Consider the following 7,937-nt stretch of genomic DNA (forward strand, 5'->3'; position numbering starts at 1 on the left):
TGTAGTGTAAAGGGCCATGAAACAAGCACCAGCTCTCTAATCACCTTTGTAGTATACCTGCATAAAAGTAACAAAATAAGTGAGCAAGTCAGCAAAAAAAAAAAAAGGAAAACTATATTCTATATTTGAATTTAGTCTACTGCATATGGTAGACTATGTAGTAGACTAGTTGCAAATTCATACTGCAAAATAATTTAAGCAACTGGATATATTGATCCTCCCAATTTTTATATGTATATAGTTGTGCTAAGAGGAAATTAAATTGTGAAAGACTAAAAATCTAGTAAAAATCAAAAGAAATACTGTATGATAGGTGAAAATGCCTGGAAAGAATAAGAAGAACTAGCTTACATCAAATCAGTTTCGATTATTGATAAGGGCGGTATTCCTAGAGCTGAAGGCAGAAGTTTTTCAGACTGATAAAATGGAAAATTTTAAGGTTTAAGATTTCCAAGTCCCAATTGTACCAACAGATGAATTAGTATATTTGACAGGTTACCAAAGAGATAAGTCTTATAACCCTTCACAACACAAGCCATTTTGTGTTTAAAATGATTCTGTTCTTGACTTGATTAGTACAATTAGACTTAACTCAGACTAAAACGCCTACCTCTGTTCCAAAGCCTTATCCAAATAAATTATGCTGCTTATGGACAAGACTGAGGGTTGCAACAGCTTGCCCAAAGTCACACAGCAAGTAAAAGGAGTTGTCGGGATCCGAACTCTGGTCTAACTGACCCGAAGACCTAATCCTTCCATCCTTATACCAATGTGAACCTCATTCCTTTGAGCAAAGGGGACAAAGTTGCCATTCTCAGGGCACTCGGTAGAGACACAAACACATTAAGAACAAATATGTGAGCAGCAATATACTAAGAGAAAATGCAAAAAGATAATACAGCTACCACTCCGGAAGTCTTCACCACTTGGACTGCCAAGGCATTGAGCTCAAACACTTTAATAGCCTAAGGTGCGTGAAATACTAATTAATCCCGTTTCACAAACTAGTAAATTGCCACATGAAGATGTCCCAAAATGTACAATTAGCAAGTCATTACTTTTAGCCCCAGCGATCATGAAAAGCGTCGTGTTGTACTAAGCAGAAGAACGCAGGCTTTCTGATCACCAGACCTCGGTTAGGATCTGGTTCTGCTGCATGTTAATTGTGTTACCTCCTGGCACTTCTTCACCACTGACGAGCAAGCCAGTCTTAAAGCTCCTAATCCATCGACCACCCCTCGGTGACACGGGTCTGGCTCTTTGTCTTCAACTCTCAGAGATCACCGCAGTGTAGACGCAGCCGAGCAGAGGGCCCCACCCCTTCCGGAATCCCGCCCCGATTCACCCTCCTCGAGCCCCCCTGGAAGCCCTCACCAGTCCCGCCGCACCTGCGTGGGGGACTCCGGAGCGAAGGGTCTCGTTCTTGCACGAGGCGCGCCTCGCCGCGTGTCAAACGTGACTGCGGTCCATGACCCACTTGGACGCCACGCCAAGCAGCCCCCCGTGACCTCCCACATCTCAGCAGCGCCAGCTCCCTCCCTAACAAGCAGTCAAGCCCCCTTCCTCGCGCCCCCACAGCCTCCGAGTTCGCGGTCCTCCCTGGATTCGCCCCCTCCAGGCAAAAGCAATCGATCTAGTGCGACGTACTCAGGCGTCCGCCCGGAAAGCGCAACCCCAATTATTTGGTTCCGACCGGCCAGTGGGCAATTGGGATTGAGAGACTTGAATTGGACTCCAAGCTCGGTCAGGCTCAGGGAAACCCGGAACACGCATGTTCCAGGTTTTGACTGATGTCTTCTTACAACATCCCCAGTCACAAAGAAGTCAGCTAAGAGAGAGAGAAAAAAAAGTTACCTTGGAGTTAGTGCTGTAGCCTCTATGGGTATTTGTGAAATGGGAAGGTTACCACCTTAAAAACAAACAAAAAACCCCAAAAAGCAAACCGTACTCCGAAATGTTAGGGTGAATGGTGAGCACCTTGTTGTCTTGCCATCATTGAATCGTTAATAATTGTGCTTTTGCCACGAGAAAAATTTATCTTCAGTTATTCATGAGTGCTCATTTTCCACTCATTCAGCAACCATCCAGCACCTCCTCTTGTGGGTCATTAGAAGGATGGAAGTGAACAGAGATGAAAAGAGAATAGCAATCCAATGGACACCATAAACTTGGTTCCCACACACGTGGGGACATGCGCCATTTGCCAGGTTGAGTGGAGAAAGCCTCACCTGTGAACTGTTTGAGATGATCAAATAGTATAGAGAACAGGTGACCCAGAGAAGTATTTCCCATACTATCCCTGAAATCTTTCCATCTGCCCCTGAATCTCTATAGCTACCAAAACATTCCTGGTTTAATCCTTATCTTTGTGCCTATTGAAATGATCCTTCAGTGGTCTCCAGAGAAGAAATTGCTGATCTCCTGCCTGTGTTCCAATAATATGGTAGACGGGGTGAGGAGAGCTGTAGAGAATGAAGAAACCTCGTTGTGATTTTCAAGTCTGTCTTTGACACGGTTGAAAGTTACCTAAGGGATACTTGATGGGATTCTCCTGCTTTTGCCTATAGTGTTCATTCAGATTTTCTTAGCAAGGAATTTCAGGCCTTCCGTGTGCATGTGTATCTGTATCTGTCAGTAGGAAGATTTGATAATTACTCCTGATGCAAAGGAGGCCAGATTCTTGTGGTCATTATACCTACACAAGGAAAAAGCAGCTGAGAAGTAATGAGACCTGAACTCAAAGCACTAAGGCAGAAGGAAACAGCTGGAGAGAGAGAGAGAGAGAGTAGAGCTCAGGTCAGCTGCTGGCTGGCAGTCCTCAAAGCACCAGATGTGGATTTCTTACATATCATCATCTGTGGTTTTTTGTATCTCACTTGGTGGGTTAAGGGTTTATGTGACTCTGTGGGTCTGTAGGCATCAGCCACTCCTCAAAGTGGCAGCTTTGCAGAGGTGAGGGTAGTAGCTGAAATAGCCCAGACGATCCACCCAGCCTGGAATGTCCTGGGTTCACTTAGATACACAGTATCTAAAGGGAGACTGTAGACAGAGCAAGGCAGGATCCATAATTCTGGAAACTGACTCCTATATTAGACATGGATTTCACCCAGAGGCGCAAAATTCTGTGTTGTGTGGCTTTAGAGTGCCCTCTGGTGGTGGTAAGCAGTGACTACAAGGCTTGCCCACATCAGGATGATTTCTGCTAGGGGTGTCAGTTTACTTCCGAAGTTTAGTCTCCACTCTTACTCTATCTGAAAGAAAGTAAAAATGCCATTTCAGGGCCACCTTTGGTGGCGCAGGTGGTTGAGCGCCGCGTTGTGGGGCTGTCCGCAGCCTCTGCAGAGCTGGTTCCATTCGGCCAGCCGCGAGGGTCCCACCTGGGGTAGCAGACCTCTCTGGTCGCTCCTGCTGCTCCCCTCAGCAGTGTATTTCAGTCAGTCTGCCTGTTCTGTTCCCTGCTCTGTCTCAGGTGAGGCCTCTTGTTATAGGGCAGCCACCATACAAAACGGGGTGCCTGATTGTGGGTCCTCATCCATGCGCTTAAAAGGACTTACCAATGCTCTACTGCAGGCACACGTGAAAGGTTAATAAAGGGAAGGGGAAATGAGGAAATGTAGAGCTCAGGGAGAAAAGTGGGAGACAAAGTTTTAAATGCGACCTACCCGATCCGCCGATCAGGAATCCCAAATGACCGCTGAGAGCTGGCCGCAAGCCAGGAGCCGTGAAGCCAGGAGGCGAGCGAGCGAGCGAGAGAGCAAGAGACCCCCAAGGCCCACGTGTTTGGTTTTTATACCAACCCTGGCTGCTTAACTCCACCCTCAGGTCCCAGCCACCTTCCCTTTGGTGGTGACGGGATTTGTCTTTCCCAGTGTCCTGATGGCTTTGGTCTGGAGTGGGGGTGAAGTCCACAAAGCCTGCATGGGATTAACTCAGGACATCCTTTCCCCCAACACTCTCACCCTCCCCCGCATCTGGCCTGTACCCTGGTTCTAGTGTAAATGAATAAATCTTTTTTAAAAATCCCATTTCAAAAAAATTTCCCATTTTCTTCTATCATTTGGTGACACTTCCAGTAAATTAAATGATGTTTAAAACTTGTTTAAGGGTCAAAAGGAAAAAGAAGAGAATTTTTAAAAATTGGTTTGAAACAATGACAGGACAGAAAATCTATCATCTGCCAACAGATTTTCATTTACTAGTAAACAGTAATAGTAGCCACTTCCCTATCATCAATACTTTCTTGATTAATTGACACAAACAGTTCTAGTTCTGGACGCTATTAGGCTGAAATTAGCCGATTGACACTCCTGTCAGAAAGGGTGTCTGCAAGGACACACACGTGTCTTTTCCAAACTTCTGGTAGTTCCTAACACACAGGAGTTGCGTGGCTTGTAGCATCATAGTTAATCTCTGCTTTCATCTTCACATGGCCACCTCCCTTCTGCGTGTGTGTGTGCGTGTGTTTTGAGGATAGGATTTATTATTTTTTCCCCATTATGAAATTATCTTGTTCCTTGTTCCTCTCCTGCCTCCCTCCCTCTTAACCTTAGAGCCCTCAGGATGTTTTGATTTGTTGCTATTTTGTCAAGGATTTTAACTATCTTCATGAGATATTGGTCTATCGTTTTCCTTTCTTGTGATACGGTGTCTATTTTTGCTACTTGCTGGCTCCTAAAATGAGTCAAGAAGTATTTCCTACACTCCTGTTTTCTGGAAGAGTTTGTAGAGAATTGTTACAAGTTCTTCCTTAAATGTTTGGTAAAACTTACTAGTGAACCTGTTAGGGGGAAATGATGTCCTGAGCTAATCCCATGCAGGCTTTGTGGACTCCACCCCCACTCCAGACTAAAGCCATCAGGACATTGGGAAAGACAAATCCCATCACCACCAAAGGGAGGGTGGCTGGGACCTGAGGGTGGAGTTGGGCAGCCAGGTTGGATATAAAAACCAAACACGTGGGCCTTGGGCTCGCTGGCTTGAGATTGCTCGCCTCCTGGCTTCACGGCTCCTGGCTGGCGGCCAGCTCTCAGAGCGCCATTTTGGGATTCCTGATCGGCGGATCGGGTAGGACTCATTTAAAACTGTCTCCCACTTTTCTCCCAGAGCTGTACATTTCCTCATTTCCCCTTCCCTTGTAAATAAACCTTTTATTAACCTTTTGCGTGTGCCTGCAGTAGAGCATTGATAAGTCCTTTTAAGCGCGCGGGTGAGGACCCACAGTCAGGCACCCCGTTTTGTATCGGGGTTGCTCTACAACAAACCCTTTTGTGCTTGTTGCTTTGTTTTGGAAGTTTACAGGTTATATATCATTATCTGTTGTGTGAGTTTAGCAGAGTACGTCTTTCAAGGAACTGATTCATCTAGATTATCAAATTTGTGGGCAGAGAGTTGTTATAATATTGGTTCACTATCCTCCTAATGTCTGTGAGGTCTTAGTGATAGACCCCTTTCTATTCCTGGTATTAATAATGTGTATCTTTTTCTCAGTCTGACTAGGTGTACTAATTTTATTAAACTGCTTTAGGTAACAGTTTTGGTTTTGATTTTTTCTATAGATTTTTCCTCTAATTTTTATGATCTTATTTTGCATTTAATTTGTACTTCTTTTCCTAGTGTTAGGGGGAAAGGATGTCCTAAAGCTAATTCCATACAGGCTTTGTGGACTCCACCCCCACCCCAGGCCAAAGCCAAAGACACTGGGAACTCCAAATCCCATCACCACCAAAGGGAAGGTGGCTGGGACCTGAGGGTGGGGTTAAGCAGCCAGGCTGGTATAAAGCCAGACATGTGGGCTTTGGGGGGGGGCAGGGTTCCCCCATTTTGACTCTCCGCCAGCTCGCAGTGCTGGGCCAGCTCTGAGAGTGCCTTTGGGTTTCCAGGTCGGCGGATTGGGTAGGACGCATTAAAGACTTTATTTCCCTATTTTCTCCCTGAGTTGTACATTTTCCTTATTTCCTTTTCCCTTGTAAATAAACCTTTTATTAACCTTTTGTGTGTGTCTGTAGTGGAGTATTAGTAAGTCCCTTTTAAGCGCGTGGGTGAGGACCCACAGCCAGGCAACCCGTTCAATATTGGGGCTGCCCTACAACACTAGTTTCCAAAAGTCAATTTTCATTTTTTCTGATATATATTCAATACTATAAATTTCCCTTGAAGCATTTTCACTGTATCCAACACATTTTGATAAACTGTACAGATACACAAAAAGACATACTTTGTATGACTTCTATTCTCTTAAGTTTAAGGTTTGTTTCATCACCCAGAGTGTTGTAGAGCAACCCCGATACAAAACGGGGTGCCTGACTGTGGGTCCTCACCCGCGCTGCTTAAAAGGACTTATCAATGCTCTACTGCAGGCACACGCAAAAGGTTAATAAAAGGTTTATTTACAAGGGAAGGGGAAATGAGGAAATGTACAGCTCTGGGAGAAAAGTGGGAGACAAAGTTTTAAATGCGTCCTACCCGATCCGCCGATCAGGAATCCCAAAATGGCGCTCTGAGAGCTGGCCGCCAGCCAGGAGCCGTGAAGCCAGAAGGCGAGCGATCCCGAGCCAGCGAGAGAGACCAAGGCCCACGTGTTTGGTTTTTATATCCAACCTGGCTGCCCAACTCCACCCTCAGGTCCCAGCCACCCTCCCTTGGTGGTGATGGGATTTGTCTTTCCCAATGTCCTGATGGCTTTAGTCTGGAGTGGGGGTGGGGTCCACAAAGCCTGAATGGGATTAACTCAGGACATCATTTCCCCCTAACAAGAGTCCTGTCTTAATAACTGTTCTGTAAGAAGAATGTATTATTCTGTTGTCTTTTCTGAAGTGTTCTACAGATGTCAGTTAGACCAATAGGTTGATGGCACTGCTAATTTCAACTTTGTCCTTTTCTCCCTTCTTGTATCTGTCCATTTCTGATAGCAAGCTATTGAAGTCTCCAACTTTGATAGTGGATTGATTTTTTTCTCTCCGCAATTGTCAGTTTTTGCTTCAGTTATTTTACTGCAGTTATTAAGTTCAAATGCATTAAAGATTATTGTCTTAAATAATTGAGCCATCATTGTATAATGCTTCTTTTATCCATGATAACTTTCCTTGCTCTAAAGTCTGCTTTGCCTGAAATTAAATCGCTCCTCCAGGTTTGATTGGTGTTAGCACCAAAACATGGTATGTTTCTTCCTTTCTTTCTCCTTCATTCTCTTTGTCACCTCCACTCTATTGCATACCTCATCAAAGGCATTCTTCGTGTTTTTAATTTCTAGAATTTTCTTTTGACTCAGAACTTCCATCTCTGCTCACATAACCTGTCTATTCTTGCATGTTGTATATTTTTCCCATTAGAGCTCTTAGTATATTATTTTAAATTCTCAATTTGATAATTCCACCATCCCAGTCATGATTAATCTGATTCTGATGCTTGCTTTGTCTTTTAGTATAGCTTATAGTTTTTGTTGTTAATTAATAACAATTAATAAAAGTGGGATACTAAACTGGACTGGGTAAAAGACATTCCAGTAATTAAGTTCTCAGTGACGGGGTGGTAATGTGAGGGGAGAAGGGTGTTGCATCGGACACCACCACAGATAAATGGGAGTCATGGAGCAGGCTACATAATGCAGGATGCTGCTGAAGAGCAAGATCCTGACCTTTTAATACAGCATCAGTTGAGAGGAAGGAGGACAAAGAGAAAAGGGAGGGGTGAAACTAGAAAAGGTGCTCTGTCATCTATAATATCAGGGGTTGTGAGTCTGCCCTCCCGACACTTCTCATCTGCTTGATGACTTGATATTGTGATTGAGATCAAGCTCTAGTTCCCCAGCCTTGGTTTCAACCTTATCAACAAGGCTTCCCACTGATCAGCTTCTGGGGTCCCTTGTTATACATCGGTCCTCAGCCCCCCAGGCGTTCCCGGTCATACCTCATGATGCATAGCCTTCCTAGCGTGATCCA

Source organism: Talpa occidentalis, unplaced genomic scaffold (genome assembly GCF_014898055.3).
Source record: "Talpa occidentalis isolate TD23 unplaced genomic scaffold, MPIMG_talOcc4v2.1 talOcc4.11, whole genome shotgun sequence".
In the NCBI taxonomy this organism is placed as follows: Eukaryota; Metazoa; Chordata; class Mammalia; order Eulipotyphla; family Talpidae; genus Talpa; species Talpa occidentalis.